This window comes from Trachypithecus francoisi, unplaced genomic scaffold (genome assembly GCF_009764315.1).
Source record: "Trachypithecus francoisi isolate TF-2019V2 unplaced genomic scaffold, Tfra_2.0 Lachesis_group20, whole genome shotgun sequence".
Lineage (NCBI taxonomy): Eukaryota > Metazoa > Chordata > Mammalia > Primates > Cercopithecidae > Trachypithecus > Trachypithecus francoisi.
The window spans coordinates 10,894,641-10,912,810 of NW_022681466.1; the positions used below are offsets into that span (position 1 = coordinate 10,894,641).

At 53.8% G+C, this 18,170-nt stretch overlaps 1 protein-coding gene across 7 annotated transcripts in view; it reads right to left on the reverse strand.

The window, feature by feature from the left end:
• The window catches only part of RBFOX3 (RNA binding fox-1 homolog 3), a 521,374-nt gene that overhangs the window by 385,315 nt on the left and 117,889 nt on the right, over nucleotides 1–18,170 (reverse strand). For 6 of the 7 annotated variants that reach the window (XM_033182482.1, XM_033182481.1, XM_033182479.1 and 3 more), the window contains one exon: nucleotides 6,410–6,554. The gene's annotated coding sequence lies outside the window, so the exon portion shown is untranslated. Of the gene's footprint in view, nucleotides 1–6,409; nucleotides 6,555–6,946; nucleotides 7,289–18,170 lie in introns of those variants that run through there. The other variant, XM_033182473.1, reaches the window with a different exon arrangement.

Below are 18,170 nucleotides of genomic sequence, written 5' to 3' on the forward strand. Positions count from 1 at the left end.
CACCCAGTCCATGGCATTCTGTGATGGCAGTCACAGGACATCGACCCAGATGATCTGAGTTTCCAGCCCCACTGGCCAGGTTGACTGTCCTGGGGGCTGCACCTGACACCCTGGGCTCTGGGGGCCAACGACACTCTCCTTGGATTATTTCCATCTGGGGAGCAGCGGCAGGGCCTCCCTTCCCACTCCAGCACTGGAACTACATCTGGAAGCTCTTCTCACCCTTAATTGTTCTTAATGCTTTAACACACAGAGTGACTAATGGGCTGTAATTGGGAGCGGTGTCCTGGGGAACTCGCCGACAGCGCCCTCTGCGACCCACCCAACCTCCTCCGCTGCTCACTCACAGAGCTCAAAAGTCACCAAGGAAAAATATTGGCCCGTTTTTCTATTTTTTTAAAAATGTCACACCAGTGCCAACAAGCAGTTTTATCCTTCAGCCAACAAGTATAGGGCAAAGAAAAGGATAGAGGCGAAGCCAGAAGCAGATGGGACAAAATAGCACAACTGCCACTGAGGTCTGTGACATCTGTCTGGAGACAAAGAGTTCTTGGAGGCAAACCCCACGCCAGTCAGTTCAGGGCGTGTGAAGGATTCCAGCCACACATTTCCCCTTGAAGAGGAAAGGAGAAGGGATAAGGCATCTCTGATGTCTTCTCATCTCCCCGACGCCTGTGAGGGGTGAGTGCTGACTGCCAAGTCACCAGAACTGCAGAGAAGGAAGCAGATGATAGAAAGGATAGACAGAGGCAGAGTGGCAGAATTAGGGGCCCTGGAAGAGAAAGTACAGAAAAACCTGAAGTGCACACAATTCCTCAACGGGGTGGAGGGACAGAGACAGACAGACAGACAGAGAAGGAGGAAGAGGAGGAGGCATGAGAAAGGAAAGAAGTAGGGGGAGAGAAAAAAGAAGGAAGAGGAGAAAGAGGAAAAGGAGACGGAAGAGGAAGAAGAAAAGGAGGAGGAGGAAGGCCGGGCACAGTGGCTCACTCTGTAACCCCAGCACTTTGGGAGGCCGAGGTGGGTGGATCACTTGAGCTCAGGAGTTCGAGACCAGAATGGCCAACAGGGTGAAACCCCGTCTCTACTAAAAATACAAAAATTAGCCAGGCGTGATGGCGTGCATCTGTAATCCCAGTTACTCAGGAGGCTGAGGCAGGAGAATCTCTTGAACCCAGGAGGTAGAGGTTGTAGTAAGCTGAGACTGCGCCACTGCACCCCAGCCTGGGTGACAGAGCAAGGCTCCATCTCAAAAAAAATAAATAAAGATCAATTTAAAAAAAAAAAAAAGAGGGTGCAGTGACTCATACCTGTAATCCCAGCACTTTGAGAGGCTGAGTCAGGCAGATCATGAGGTCAGGAGATTGAGACCATCCTGGCTAACACAGTGAAACCCCGTCTCTACTAAAAATACAAAACATTAGCCGGACATGGTGGTGGACGCCTGTAGTCCCAGCTACTTGGGAGGCTGAGGCAGGAGAATGCCGTGAACTCGGGAGGTGGAGCTTGCAGTGAGTGGAGATCGCGCCATTGCACTCCAGCCTAGGCAACAGAGAGAGACTCCGTCTCAAAAAAAAAAAAGAGGAAAACAGGAGGAGGAGGAAGAAAGGGAGAAACAGAAGCAATGCAGTGGGGCTCCAGGTCCTTGTCTTGCGTCCTCTTTCTCACAGGGACATCCTCAGAGCTTGTTCTGAGAACAAGCAAGCAAAAGGGCAGGGTGGCAGAATTAGGCAGGATCAGAATGAGGGAATGAAGTGGCTGAGCTTGACACCCTTCCTAAATATTTTCCAAATATATTTATCAATAGAAAAGGAATCACGGAAGATTTTAGGACCCATATCTCCAAAGACTGGCTCAAACTAAAGTCTTCTCATTAAAATATTGGATCCAAGAAGGAAATAAGATGCCCCTGCAGGAAGCAGAGACCCCAGCAACGTCCTGCGGCTGGGCACCGCCTGTTCCACCCAGGAGCACGTAGGACAAGCTCCCGCCGCAGGAATGCATTCACTGCAAGCCTGGGAGCAACGTCCCATCCACTTCTGGTGTAACTAGATGAAGCCATGATCTCCCTCTTCCTGCCGCCAGGCAATGCTCAGGCTTGTGCTCCAGAAAGCCCCGCGCACGTTCCCACAGCTGATGCGGGCAGCCCGTGTCTCAGGGCTGGCCCTCGAGGGTGCCGTGCTCCGCTGTGATGGATTCCAGTTTAACAGCTTTTAAAAACAAGCAGACAAGAGACGGGCGTGATGGACGAGTGCAGGAAGCACGCTCATTCGGAGATGATTTATGGGAAGTCACGTGTTGCCGCTCATGGGTGCGTCCCTGAGGGTGAGGGCCGGGGTGGATGGATGAGTTTGGATAGTGTAAGCTGCACTACCATGGCAGGCTCACTCTCAGCCCCATGGCGTGCGCGGCAGCCCCCGCTCCCGTCTCATGCTGTCTGCATCAGGGCAGAAGATTTTGCTTATCTCAGCTCCAGAACAAAGGTGCTCCCATCCCCAAAAACATCTGGAGCAGAGACAACCGGCCACACTCCTTGGCTCCTCTGAGTGACCCCAACAATGGACTGCAATGTGGTTTAGGAAAATTCCTATTACCCCATGAGAGTGGTGAAGGGGACAGGAAAGGAAGGGAAGGGTCAGGGTTGGAGGAGCAGATGACCCTCCTCTGGAGTTTTTGCTCAGGTCCATCTCTTCCCTGTGGACCTGAAAGACGCATCTGCCCCAGGCCTCAGCCACTGCATGTAACAGACAAATCTCGTTTTGCAGCAGATTAATTTCCATCCATGTTTTTAATAAGGACTTAGAATTTACTATACAGTAAAACCCAAATTGAATCCACATTTAAAGGGATGAGCTTTAAAATGGGATCTAATTGACAGGACCCTTTCCAAGGCAGAGGAAATGAACCGGGGCTGAGGCAATGTCCTAGGCGGAAACGGCTTCCTCCCCACACTCTCCTTCGAAGCAGGACTCGCCTGCAGTGATGGGGAGTCTCGCGCAAAGGCCTCCTTGCCAAGGCCATTCCTGAATCAGAAAGGCCGGCGCGCCTCATTGGGGCAAAAGCTCCTGCAGGCTTTTCCCTCCGGGTTTCTCCATCACTAATCTCCAAGTCCCTCTTAGGAAGCCCCTTCCTCTAGTCACATTCCTTTGGGCCATCGATGGCATCCACATGCCAGAGCTCTGGTAGCCCGAAGGTGGTTCTGGCAGCCCCTTCTCTGAAGCCCATGTCCAGGCCGCAGGGATAACCCAGGAGCACGCGGGGCAGGAGGGTGTCTGCAGGTACACCTGACCTCAGATACATGTACCTGGCCCTCTTCCTTCAGACACCCACCACCCACCCTCCTGAAGGTGAATAAAAGACAGGCAGAGATTCAAAGCCACACACAGGCCTCGGACCGCATTGCTCCTTGCTCAGAGGGGCTTCCTTCTCGCCCCTTGACCTCGCCCTCCTAGAAAAGGAAGACTCTGAAAGGCAGATTCCTCGCTTCACAATTCAGAGCACACCTTTGGAATCAACAAGGGGCTGGACAGTGAACACACCGAGGGAAGCAGCTCAGGTCCAAAAGAGCTTGTGGGGTGACCCTACCAGCCCCTGGACTTCCCAGACCCTCCCTCGGTGGTGGGCTGGTCTTGTGCTTTCACTGTTGATGACCCCAAGAATTTACCTATTTGGGGGACACAGGTTCTCAGACCCACAGAAAGGTAAGGCTGGGCCCTGCAACCTCCTTCTTGGAGGCAGCAGGAAGTGGCATTTTCAGAGGAGCACGGGAGATGGTGCCACTGTCATGGCCTGCAGGACGCTGTACATTGGGGCCCTCCCCTAGGGACGGAGCTGCAAGCATCTTCTTGGAACTAGGCCTCTGAGGTTCCAGAGACAGAGCATGATCTCAGGGGGTCGCTCGTCCTGCACTGAGGCCAGGCCCAAACCTCGTGTCTAGTATACATTTTCTCAGACAGCCTGTAAGCACAGTGATCTTGGCACAGAGTGACCTGACCAGGAGCCGTGGCTGATGGCACACCAGCGTTGCCTTCACCATGACACTGTGGCGAGCCCCAGGGCAGAAGGAGCCAGAACGAGGAGTGGGATTCCTGTCCTCTAAGCAGTCACATTGCTGCTTCTCTGTCCTGGTACCGGCTGGGGTGTGTGGCCTTCCCCTCTGGGCTCCCTGAGGGGTCCCTGATGGTTTACGGAATGGAGTGACAGCCGTTTCAGCAGAGGAGGGGAATTGTTTAAGGGCTTATCTCAGACATGGGCCCAGATCCACCAGTCCTCTCCTCCTGGGTCCGTGGCAGAGCTAGTGCTCCTGGGGATAGAGTGGGATAGTGGGCTCCTCAGCTATCCCCTCTGCTTCCACTCTGTCCCCCTCACATCCATCTTCATACATCCCAAATCAGGCCATTGAATCCCTCACTCAGAACCCTGCAGTGGCTCCCATCACCCTTAAGACAAAATCCAAAATCCTCAGCCCCAACCTAAAGGCCTCTGCATCCAGTCCTGGACCCTCTTCGTCATCTCCTTCCTCCATCTGCACAGTCCCCAGACCCCAGGACAGCAGCCCCTCCTGCTACTTCTCCAGCATGCCCGCATGTTGCTGCCTCAGCGCCTTGGACTGGCCATTCCCTCTGTCTGGAACGCTCTCCCCTCAGACATCCTGGGTCCTCCCTCCCTTCCTTCTGTCTCGGCTCACAATGTCAGCACCCGGGACCTGCCCTTCTGTCCTGTGCAAGCCACAGCCCCCACCGTTCACCTTGGTCTTAGCGTGCTGCATTTATCCTCACAGCATTATGTGCACCTAACACACATTGATCCTCCATGTCCCTGCTAAATATAAACACCATGAGGGCCAGAACGTGACCTTGTCTCCACTGCGTCTCCAGCACCCCAAACAGGGCTCAGCACATCGGGGGCTCGAGGCTGTAGAATGAATAATGCAGGACAGTCTGGATTGCTGAGCTATGGCAAGAAGACCCCAGGGAGCCCTGGAGCAGAGAAGAGCACCCGTGGCCTTCACCAGAGAGAAGCAAGCAGCACATGCCTGGAGATGCACCCAGATTGTGCGTAGAGATTTCCGATTCTGCGGGCTCTGGAAAGGGCATCTTTTGATGGGTATTGGAGAGACCAGCCTGTGTCTGGGCCTCTGATCTCTTTGCCTAGGGTTCTGGTATCATCTGCTCAGCCCAGAAAGGGTCATGATGCAAGCCTGCCTGCAGGCTTCAGGGCTCCAGTCCTCCCTGCATGGGGGTCAATGACCCACAGCTTTGCCCTGTCTATCAGCAGGGAATGGGGCTGCACTGAACCTCGTGGGGGTTTAAGAAAGAATTCACCTGGTGTCTGTCCCTCATTCCTGGGAGGTGATCTCTAAAACCTCTGGAGTTTCCAAGGGATAGGAGTGTCTTCTGTTAGTCATAAAGCCACTCCTGCCCACACCTGACCATGTGCTGACCTGCAACAAATAAGGACCCTGAGGAGGCTTCCAGCGTGAGGCTTCCAGCGTGAGGTTTCCAGCGTGAGGCTGGCCGTGCACGTGGCGAGAGGCTTGGAAATTTTACTCCCCACCTCAGGGTAGCAGAGAGGGCTGGAGACAGCTCAGCCACATGACTCGGGGAGCTTTTGGTTGTGGGTGAACCAGCAGGGTGGTGCATCCTAGCTCCACGGCGAGTGGGTGTGGATACTCCGTATCCAGGATGCTGCCCGACCTCAACCTCTGTGTATCACACAACTGTCATACAACTGCCATTTTTAGTGTAGTGCCTTTTTGTTGTTGTTCTGTGAATTGTAGCAAATTATCAAAACTGAGGGGTCCTGGGAACCTCTGAATTTGCCACTGGTCCCAAGGGCAGGTGGCCCTGGCAGCTTGCATTCGAAGTGAGAGCCGTCTTACAAAGCGCTTTGCCCGAACCCTGTGGAGTCGGACGCTGACTGGCAGTGAGTGTCAGAGCTGAACCGGGGGAGTGGGAACAGAGGCATCATGCCATCCCCTCTAGAGCCGCACGAAGGCTTCAGGGCCCTCCTTGAGCTGCGGGGCAATCTGGGCAGCAGAACACGAACCGTGCAGGGGAAGGTCAGGCCCTGACCTTGGATTCTATAGCATCTCTGCTGACACCAGACAGTGGACCCCACACCCCGCCCAACCTCCTTCCAGGACTAACTGCCCCGAAGCCAGGCTGATAGGCTTCAGGGTACGAAGAGCGGTCACTCCTTAAAAATTCTACCCCATACCTTCCTGGGCATCCGTCGACGGCCCCCCTCCTACTCCACAAAGACACCATGACCTGAAAACTAGAGACCAGCACAGAACGTCCCTACCCCGCAACCCTTTCTGTCAAATAAAATCGCCGCATTAAAATGTATTTCCTCCACAAATGGAAACTCTGGGGATGGGCGTGGTGGACAGGTGGGACCGCCTTACCTGGTAGTGGGAGGTGAGGTCTGCTTTGCTGTGCAGGGAGGCCCCAGTGGGGCTCCTTCTGGACCGTCCTTGGCAAGGAGGGGGCTGCTGGGGAGGAGCAGCGACCGCAGGAAGATTGTTAGCTTCTCAGAGACAGAATTTCAACCTGCAGGGGGAAAATAGCAAGTAAAAAAAATGCCTTTGAAGGAAACATCTTCCTTTTGATCTAAAACAAACATTTGGTGTTAATAAACAAGGAAGAGGCAGCTTCAAAGCCAACCGTTTGCCACCAGGGATTGGCACCCTCCAAAGGGCACTTGGCTTTTTATGCCCCAGGGGAGTAAAAGGAAACTTGCAGAAAACACATCATTAGGACCCTATTGCCGAACAACCAACGGTGCAGTCCATCCCAGGGTCCGCCCCTCTCCCAGCCCATTTGCAATGGTCCTCCACCCCCAGCAACTCTTCCACCCCACCACGCGGGCCCCTCCCCATCGCCTCTCCCACCGCCGCCTGCTCTCACTTCCTCCCCCATCCAGCCTAGATTCCAGGACCCACCACTGTCTGCACTCCCCCAGCTACTTTGTCCCTCTCTTTTAAAAATATTCATCCGATGATGTCACTGTCCTGATCTGGTGACACAGCCTTTCACTGGTGTCCTGTATCATTTGGAAGAAACACTTAAAGTTGCTTCAGCGGCCTGCAAGCCAGGTGAGTCGGGCTTCTATGATTTGGGGACTTCCTAAGAAGATCAGATGCAAGGTCTCACAATGCGGCCGTGTACTCGTAGACAGCTTCACGGCCAATCCTCCTTTGCTTCTGGGGCTCTCGGCAGTCTGGCCCCCTCTCCTACCACACTCCCTCTCTCCCCTGCAGCCCCATTGGCTTCCTGGCCATCCCTCCACGCAGGCGCATGCCTCCCCGACCCCACCCCTGCACCACGCCTTTGCACGTCTACTGCATGGAATGCTCTTCCCTGCACATTTGCGGGGCTCCTTCACTCCCTCCCTCCCTCCCTGTCTGCCTCCCTCTGTCCCTCCCTGCCTCCCTCCCTGCCTCCCTGCGTACCTGCCTCAGAACTGTGCACATATGGCACCTTTCTGAGGCCATCCAGGAACAGAACACCCCATCAAAATAACCAGCATTCCTGTGGCATTTCCTTCTCCTTTCCCCATGAATTTCCTCCCGGGACTTAGCACATCCGGCTTCATGTGGATGTGCCGGGATCCCGCCATCCCGCTTTGCCTCTGCTGGAATGCAGGCTCCCTGAGGGCAGGCATTCACATCTGCTGGATTTAGTGCTGAATCCCCAATGCCCAGGATGTGCCTGGCACGTAGCTGGGGCTCGCTCCATATTTTTCTGAGTGAATAAGTAAATGAATGAATGAATGAACCCACAAAAGTTACTCCCCCATTAATTCTTCTGGGTTTATTTAGAATCATATCCCACTATCACACCGCAGAGCAGGAGTTCCCGGGAAACGGAGGGGGCCGGAGGATTCTGTTTGTTTAGTTGGTAGGGGCTGGCAGGGGGTAGACCTGAGCCTGGAAAGTCTTGTTTGCTTAATTTACTCCAACCCAAACAGTGTATGTGTGCCGTCAGCCAGACAGGACACAAAAACGATCTAGGAGATCCGCTCTGATCAACCCGAGAGACTGTCTTTGGGATAGAGTCATGAGAGTGGGGTGGCCAGGGAGTGGCTGAGCTATGTGTCTCCCTGAATCGCCCCCACCACTGGCAGCACCCAGAAATTTCACAACGGGGTTTTAAACAACAACGACAACAACAATAATAAATTCACCAATTTGTTTCTTTTCCTAAAATCCAGTCACTGAACGGAGTACAACCCCCACACTGAAGAGCAGAACCAGCATCCCAGAGAGCTCAGCAACCCTGGAGCAATGCCTGGGGAACACCTGCCCTTTCAGGAACCATCGGTGCCGAGCCCAGTGCCCAGTGCTGGGCGTGGGAGCCACTTTTCAATGGCAAAAGTGTAAGTAATATGAACAGTTCCATGGATGAAATGCAGCCAGGGAGGTGGCTGGGAGAGGGCCTGGGGGCAGGGGACCTGAACAGAGGTAGAGGACTCAGGTGGAGGTGGAAGGCAGCCCAGGTTGGGCAGGAAGGGGCCCCAGGAAGGGGCCTGGCCTGGTGGGGAGAGAAAGCAGGCAGCAGGCTTCTCTGTGACCTAAGTGCTTGATTCTCAGCAGGAGCAGAAAAGGCAAGGGCTAGAACTCACACTGCACCAGGCCCTGGGCAGGGAGGTCTGTGGGGTACTGAAGATCTGTGCCAAGCCTCCTCTGAGCCTGGTGTCCACACCCCCACAGCCCCAGCTTCCAGCTGCCCAGTGACCGGAGAAGCAGAAGCATCTGAAAGCCCTCAAGTCTCCGCTGGTCCTGTCGGGGCTTTCAGGGAGGCCACAGGATACCCTTCTGGTCCTGGAGGCGATTCCAAGCATTTGCTTTGACTCTCAGTGTCGCCTCCTCCCCAGACAGGGCTCCCAGAGCCAGGATGGAGGCAGGTGGTCCAGGGAGACTCCTGCCCTGCTGCTCTTTCTCACCACCCCCAAAGCAGAAGCAGCCCAGGGCCTGGGTGGGAGGAGAGCCCGGGGAGAGGTGGGCTGTCTGTCGGAGCTGCCACCCTTCCTGACTCGTCAGTTCTCTTGCCTTTGAGGCGAATGGAGCTGCCCTCCCCAGAGCAGCCCTGGCAGGGGAGGTGCCCACAGGAAGGAATGGAAACAAGAGTCCATCCCTGGGATCCCCAGTCATCCCCCGAGGCCACATGGACACCGACGCTGCCCAGCCTGGCAGCCAGTCCAGGGCCAGGGAACCTAACCCCCTGAATGAAGGAAATGGGGAGGAATGAGAGGGAACAAAGACAGGGTGGGGAGATGTAATGAAGGAACCCAAGAGAAGCTCCAACCCCACTGCTCCCCTCCCCAGCACAGAGACCTTTGCGTGTCATGCCTGAAACCCAGGCCACCTTCTCTGGGTGCAAATGTCTTCACATCCCCCCAGAGGCCGAGCTGAAGGCGGTGCTCCCGGCGCCCCCACACCTCTCCTCCACGCCTTGCAAGCCAAGCTCACAGGAGTTTATTTCATTTTAACGGGTTGTGCCCAGCCCCAACTGCAGCCGCCGGCTTAGAGGATGGAGACACGAGCAATCCACAGGCTGCCGAGTCCAGAGTGCGGGGACCCACCCCAGCACAGCCACCCCTGCATGGGCTCGAGCCTCCTTGGCGTTGGTAGGCGAGTCCTGTGCGTCCTGCATCCCTCCCCTGCTGCCAGCTGGGCGAAGGTGCTGTGTCCCAGCCCCACCGATAGGCCCAGCCTGGTTTTGTTTTCCTCAACCCGAGCTGAGTGGGAGATAACAGCTTGTCCCTGATTGTAATGGCATGTTTTTCCCCACTCCGCAGTGGGAGACACCAACCATCACCCATAGCACAGAACACGGGCCTATGGCCCCCTCCGCATGCGCCCCTGTGCCCCACGCCTGACCCCTTGGTGCCACAGGGTTTGGGGACCTCAGGGCTCACCCCAGGCTCGTGGCTGGCAGGAGTGGAACTGCAGTGGGAGGCAAAAGGCCCAGTGACCAAGTCCCCTCAAAGGCTCTCGAGGCCCCGCAGCCCAGCAGGGGTGGGAGCAGAGTGGGGGGCTGGGCTGGGCTGCAGGTGGCTTCTCAGGGCGAGCCCACGCCGTGGCAGGGACCAGGGTGGGCGGGGCCTGGTCGAGGCCACAGCCTGCCATTCCTCCACTTTTGGGGACAAAAGCGTCCAGTCTGTCGCAGGAGCGAGCTGTGTCCTCCTCATTCTCTGAGCCGTATTTATGGCCCCTCACCATGTGCTGAGTGCAGTGCTCAGAGCACAGCACAGCACAGCACACAGGGAGCACTCAGAGCACAGCAGAGCACACAGGGACACCCCACTGTTGACCTTCACAGGCAAAAGCCTCTGAGGCCTCCTCACTTCCCCCTCTTCTGGGAGGTCAGGTGGGGAATTCTGAGACCCCATCCTGTCCCCTACACACACACACACACACACACACACACACACACACGTGCACACATGCTCACATATGCACATGAGCACAGACAGGCCATCCTGCACCCTACCCTCCACCTGCTTCCTCAGGATCTAATCCTCTTGCTTTAATGACAGAGCCCCCAAATAATATAGGGGTCCAGGGAGAGGCTTAAGCATCCCCGGAAGGCTGGTCATGGGTGGCAGGGCCCCCAGAAGAGCTGGGAAGCGTGAGGAGTGTCCTACAAAGGGTGAGGGCTGTGCCCTGGGGCTTAGAGGAGGGCCTCAGTCTCAGAGTGGGATTTTAAAGACCCCTGCGCCCCCATCTGCAGCTGGCCAGTTTCCTCTTCCCAGCTTTCAGCCTGGCCACTTCAGCCTGCTGCAGAACCAGCCAGCACTGTTCCCGAGGCAGCACGAAGCTGGGGCAGCCCCTGGTGCTCTGGCCCCAAAAGACCTCCTCTCAGATTCTTGTCATTGAAAAGAGATGATGGAAAAATAAACATTTGGATTGCTATAAAGAGTCTTCTACCAAAAAATAAGCAGACACACAAACGAAGAGGGAGGTAGGGGAAGGAGTGAGAGAGACGGAGGGAGGGAAGAGGAGGGAAGGAAGCCTCTGGGGACAAGGCATGTTCACCCAGCCTGGACAGGGGAAGGTTGAGGAGGGCTGTGGCAGAGGCGTGGGTGAGGCACACAAGGTAGCTGGAGCAGAATCCACGGGCAGATAGTCCAGGTGAGACGCACTGGCCAGGCAGAGAGTAGGCCAGGACAGCAGGTCCCGGGGAAGGGCAGAGAAGGCAGAAGTCAGATGACCTGCCCTGGCGGGCCCCAGCGGGCCCCGACGACCTTGGACTCATGAGTTGCCTTTGGTCAGAAGTGTGGACTTGTGTGGACCAAGATGCTGCAGAGGCCAGGGGCAGCCAGAAGCAAGGGGCAAGCACAGCTAGGAAAGAATGTGTTGAGACGGGGGAGGGGAGGGCCTGGCCGAACCACCATCCTCATCCTTGTCCTTAGCACCCCCGTCAGTGTTGGCTCACCATTGTGCCCCAGTGCCTGGCCAGTGCCGGCACACAGTAGGCGCTCAGCAGTTTTGGTGAAATGAATGCTGCAAAGAAGGCGGCAAATCTGGGTGAGTGGCGTGGAGCTGGGTAACGTTTCTGATGAAAATTCCCAGCTGTAATCCCAGCACTTTGGGAGGCTGAGGTGGGCAGATCACAAAGTCAGGAGATTGAGACCATCCTGGTTAACATGGTGAAACCCCGTCTCTACTAAAAATACAAAAAATTAGCCGGGCATGGTGGCGGGCGCCTGTAGTCCCAGTTGCTTGGGAGGCTGAGGCAGGAGAATGGCATGACCCGGGGAGGTAGAGCTTGCAGTGAGCTGAGATGGCGCCACTGCACTCCAGCCTGGGGGACAGAGTGAGCCTCCGTCTCAGGAAAAAAAAAAAAAAGAAAAAAAGAAAAATCCTGGGTGACCTGAACACCAACAAGTGGGATCAAGAAGTTGTCACTGATTTGCATCTGACCACAGGATGGTCTCAGGCTCCTAGAGGTGGGGGTGAGGTGGAATGACCTTCCCATTCTACATGGCAAAGCAAGCTAACTGAGCCCACCTAAGAACCCAGGCGTCCCGAGACCCTTGCACTTACAGCCTCCTGTGCAGAATAAGAACCCAGGCGTCCCGAGACCCTCGCACTTACAGCCTCCTGTGCAGAGAGAGGACCAACAGCCAAGTATACAGATATCCTGGATTTTTCCCCCGCAGATCTCCAAACAGAAGGCCACACTTGAACTTCAGCATGCAAGGGGACATCACTAGCCTTTTACAAATTAAGGCTCATCTGAGGATGTGGCTTCATTTATAAGATTTAAGATGAGGCATAACAGAGAGGTAGAAGTAGCTGGTGAGTTGAGGAGGAGCCCCCCATTTTACTACCCCCTCCCCAGGCCTACTGACAGCAGCGCATGGGGGAAGGAGACAATGGTCCCCCTCTGGGCAGATGCAGCCCTGCCAGTGCAGAACTTGAATTCTGAGGCTGTTCATCTTCTCAGGGCATGCTACACTCCACTCTCTGCAACAGCCTGGTTGGTGTGCCTTGGAACATTTCAGGCAACAGCAAGGGAAAAGCTTGGAGCAGGACCCACAGGCCTGGGTTCTCCTCCCAGCCTATCACTGTGTGACCTGGGACATCTGAACATCCCTGATCCTTTCCCCCATCAACTCACAGGAAGTGCCCACTATGTGGCAGATGCAGACCCCGGTGCCGGGCATTCAGCAAGGTGCAGTAGCAACCCCATCCCCGCCTAAAGTGTCTGGGATGTCACCTTCCCTGCCCCCTGCCCAAGGCACACAGAAAGACGACGGAAAGGGCTTTGCGCTAAATCACAACTGCACTTTCTCCTAATACTCCAAGGAGTCAAATGACCTCTGAAGGCCACCAGAGCCACAGGCCTCTTTGTGATGGTCAGACATGGGCTTGTGAAAGAGCCATTTAGGGACATAGCATAGGGGACTCCAAGACCAGGGGGACCCTAAAATCATCAGAAATCAAGTTTGGGTTTTATGTCATTTTGCTCATCTGTTTTTGTTTTTTTGTTTTTTGTTTGTTTTTTAACAAAGATAGTGATATCACCAGAAATATGCCCGCATTCTTATTTGGCTTCCTGGAGGGACTCAGAAAATGGCACTTGCAAAATCTCAGAGGATTCCACTCGCACATTTTAGATTGTGCTTTTCTCCCCAAACTGCACCTTTGCTGGTACATTTTATTGCAGAGAGCAGAACTTTTTAGCCTTCTAGTCCTGCCAGAAAGTTAAAAAAAAAAAAAAAAAAAAAAGAATGAGAGTAATGACAAGAATTTAACATTCTTTCTTTATTTTATTTTTTGAGACAGGATCTCACTCTGTCACCCAGGCTGGAGTGCAGTGACTTGAACACGGCTCACTGCAGCCTCCACCGCCCAGGCTCAAGCAATCCTCCCGCCTCAGTCCCCCAAGTAGCTTGAACTACAGGTATGCGTCACCATGCCTGGCTCATTTTTGTAGAGATGGGCTTTTGTAGAAAGGGGCTGTATTTTTTTAGAGATGGGCTTTCACCATGGCGCCCAAGCTGGTCTCGGACTCCTGAGCTCAAGCGATCCACCCGCCTTGGCCTCCCAGAGTGCTGGGATTACAGGTGTGAGGCACTGGGCCTGGTCCAACATTCATTTTTGAAACCATGGAATTCTCCAAAGGCACTAGAGCTGCGCACCCTCCCAGCTGCAGCCCTTCCTCAGGGTGTGCAGCCTTCTGGAGCTTGCCCGGGGTGCACTTCCGCCAGGCACTGTTCTCTTTCCTTCTGTTTTTCTTACACTAGCTTCTCCCTGGGTGCCAGTGGCTCTGCTTCTGCCATCTTTTCTGGCTAATCCCTCTCATGATACCTTTCAGGGCTGCTGGCTTTGCTCTCTTCTGTTTTCCATCACCCCAGTTCCTCCTCAGCCTCTGCACCCCGCAAAACATAAGCTCCTAACCAAAATCAGAGTTTGAAATGGGACTCAAACTAAGAAAGCAAAACTTGCTCTTTCTTTAACCAAGAGAAAAACAACACAGAACACCGCATTTTAGTAGTAAAGATTATAGGGAATATATAATATTCGGAATAAATGAACCTCCTCCCCCTGTTTTTAAACCACTCTTGTGAAACCAGCTGAGTTCCTGGCTCCCCTCATGCCTTCGGAATCCTGTCTCTGGCAAAAGTAATTTGGGTTTTATTCTTCTGGCATCTGGTGGGAGTCGGTGACAATTTTACTGTAGCTACACTTCTTCTTTTTTAATACCAGTGTGTTTTAATAATACAGTGTACCTTTTGGTATTGTTGAAATGTTACATTATTCAACGTATCCAACAGGAAAGGGAAGGGCCTTCTGTAATTTATGTGTCCTCGGTGCTGTGTTTAAAGCTTGTAAAGTGGAGGGCTGTAATTTGGAAAGCAATTTTCCCCAAGGTCGGGAGAACAGTTTCTGGAGGAGAGGCTGGAGACTGCCAGACCCGGGCTCATTGGGTTGGGGGCCCAGAACCCTGGCCATGAGGCTAACCCTAGTGGTAGGGAGCACTGTGGGCCCCAAACCAGAAATGTTCCCCAAAATGCAGCAACAACAGCAAATCCTCAGCCCGGCTATGGCTGGCTCGGTAGGCCACTTGGGTTTCAAGCAACTCATCTAGTTTCCAGGTTCTGGCCCTTCCAGAGAGAGTCACTGCTGTGCTAAACATTCTTGAGTCCCTCCCGCATGGATACCGGGGCACAGCTGGAAATACCACAGGCGCCTGTGGTGGGGCCTGCAGTGTAGACAGAGAGAACAGGTAAACCACAACCCCGGGAGAGACGGGGTATAGGCTCCTACAAGATGGCAAGCTCCAGAAGGTTGGGGCCTTATTTTTCTGAATGCCACAGCTAAGCCATTGAGAACAGTGCCTGGCACACCCCAGGTGCTAAGCAAACATGCTTGAGCGAGTGCATGAAAGAGTGAAAAGCCAATCGAGAGACATGGGTGATGGGCGTCTGGGAACCTAAGCAGAGGTACTGCATTCATGGGAGGTGTTCTGGCTTCCTAGGGCAGGTGACCAACCCTGGAGTGAATCAGAGAGGAGAGGGAAGGGGAGGAGAGAGGAGGGCAGGTGCAGAGCCTTGGACAGAAGGGGCAGGGGAAATGTCATCTAGGGAATGCAAGTAACAGAGGAAGTTTGGGACTGGGGGTAGCAGGAGATGAGACCAGACATATAAGTCAGAAACCAGATCAGGAAGTACCTTGAACACCGTACAAAGGACTTTAAAAAGCCGTTTGAGGAATTTTAAGCAGGACATGATGCAGATTTGGGTATTCGGAAGCATGCTCTGGTGCTGATGTGGGCCTGGTAGAGGGGAAAAAACAAGGCAGGAATCTCAGCGGGGAGGCAGCCCAGGTGATCCAATGGCTTACGGAAAGGCAGATGGAGATTAGTGACTGCGAACACCAGGATTTGGTGACCAGTCCCACCCACATGGGAAATGAGGAAGACGCAAGCCACCTCCCAGTTTCGGGTTTGTCCAGCTACATAAATAGCGGGCCAGCTTGTGATAGGGTGAGGAAGAAGGTGGGCTTGGGAGACCAAGACATCAGGAAGTTACAGTGCAGGGGCCTTCAGCTCGGTGAAGGTGTCATTTATCGCATTATTACCTGCAGTCCACTCTGCTATTCCTTACACCTTTTCCTATGTTAAAAATGGCACGAGGCCGGGCACGACGACTCATACCTGTAATCCCAGCACTTTGGGAGGCCAGGTGGGTGGATCGCTTGAGGTCCGGAGTTTGAGACCAGCCTGGCCAACGTGGTAAAACCCTGTCTCTACTTAAAAACTACAAAAATTAGTCAAGCGTGGTGGCACACACCTAAATTCCCAGCTACTCTGGAGGCAGGAGAATTGCATGAACCCAGGAGGCGGAGGTTGCAGTGAGCCAAGATCACGGCAATGCACTCCAGCCTGGATGACAGAGCAAGACTGTCTCAAGAACAAAACAAAGAAGAAATGGCACAATATGATGTTTCAAGGCCGATGGGGCTGAGCTCACATTGGACATGCTGAGGTTGAAGAGCCCCTGGAATGTCCAGGAAGGTGGTTGGTCAGTGGGTGGTGCTAGCATCTAAATTGGAGAGAATACTGTCTGCACTGGGGACTGTGGCAGCCAGGCTCTAAGACAGCCCCTGTGTCTTCACCTCCTGGTGCCCAGAGTTGTCCCCTCCCCTGTCATACCAACATTGGTCTGTGTGACCAATAGAATTCAGCAGAAGTGAAGGTTCATCAATTCTAAGATTAGGTCTTAAAAGACCTCCATCTTTCTCTCACTCTGGAGGAAGTCAGCCGCCCTGTTATGAGAACACTCAGGCAGCCCTACAGAGAGGCCACTTGGAGAGGAACTGGGGCCACAGCCAGCAGCCATGAGAGAGACCAGCTTGGAAGCAGATCCTCCAATGAGAGACACCAGCTTAGAAGCAGATCTTTCAGCCCCATTTGGGCCTTCCCATGCCTGCAGCCCTGGCCAACATAAACTGCAACCTCGAAGGGATGCTGAGCCAGGCACCCAGCTGAGCCCCTCCCAGATTCGTGAACCTCAGAAACTATGAGCTAATAAATGATTGTTGTCTAAAGCCATTAAATTTGGGGATAATCTATTACACAGCAATAGACCACACAGGGATTACAAAAAAATATGAAAGGGGCTGTAGCCACAGTCATGGATAAGAACACAAAGTGAGAAGACGGGATGAGAGCAGATTACACAGGCGAGGAGGGTCACACTGGGGCATACCAGGAGGCAGTGGTGGGAGCGAAAGGCTGGTGAGGAGGGATAAGGAAGAGCCCTCAAAAGGAGGAAGACAAGGCTGAGAACACTACAAAATCCCAAGGATGAGAGCTCTATTAGGCTGTTCTTACATTGCTATACAGAAATGCCTGAGGCTGGGTCATTTACAAAGAAAAGAGGTTTAATTGGCTCCTGGTTCTGCAGGCTGTATAGGAAGCACAGTGTTGGCACCTGCTCCTGATGAGGTCTCAGGAAGCTTCCACTCATGGTGGAAGGTGAAGAGGGAGTAGGCGCATTACACAGCAAGAGGGGAGATGAGGGCGGCACGACGCTCTTTTAAACAACCAGATCTCACAAGAACTAATTGAGAGACAACTCACTCATCACCAAGGGGCTGGTGCTAAGCCATCCATGTGGGATTCGCCCCCATGATCCAATCACCTCCCACCAGCCCCCACCTCTAACACTGGCAAACGATTTCAACATGAGAGTTGGAGGGGACACACATCCGAACTGTATCAAGAGCATTTCCAGAAGGAGAGTGTCAGATGCTACAAAGGTCCAGCAGGACCCCGGCTTCCCGGGGACCAAGTTCTCCCCCTACCTTGTCTCAGTCCAGTCCTTCTTACCTGCCACCTCCCTGCCTGGCTGCTGGCCCCATCGCATCCCTCAGATCCCACTCCCAGGGTCTTCAGTCTTCAATGAGAGGCCTTCCCTGACCACCCAAGCTAAAGGAGTCCCCGACCCCAGTTTCCCAGTCACTTTCTGTCATAGCTGCCTGGCATTTGTTGCAAGTTGTAATTATATTTTCATTTGTTTCTTTACTCAGCCATGACCTACGAAGGCCAGGAGGTATCTGTTTCATTCACTACCATAAACCAAGTGCGTGAGGTATCCTAGGCTCTCAATATTTGTTGGATAAATAGATGGAAAGAAAGAAAGATAAAAACCCTGAGTTTCACCTGGAGGCCCAGTTCAACTGGTGGGAAAACCGTTCCCTCCCCAAGTCACACACCTGCCACAGCAGTAGGGCTCCTTGGCTCTGGAAGAAAACATAACCGGGCTGGGGGAGGAGGTGGAGAAGGACAGGAGACTCTGAAGGTGACCCAGACCAGCTCTTCCATCATTCTAAAAGTGGGGAAGCTGGACACGGTGGTGCATGCCTGTAATCCCAGGTACTTAGGAGGCTGAGGCAGGAGGATCACTTGAGCTGAGGAGTTTGAGGCTAGCCTGGGCAACACAGCAAGACCCCATCTCATATCTCATAAATAAATAAATATTAATTAAAATGAAGGTGTCTGTAGGAAGTCCAAGTGGCCACCGTATTTCCTTCAAGCATTCAACAAACATCAACAGCCTGTGCAACTGGGCTAGGTGGTGGGAACCTGTCCCCTCAGCAGTTCAGAGTCTTGGTGGGGAAGCTGGCAGCCAGACAGGGCAGGAGAAGA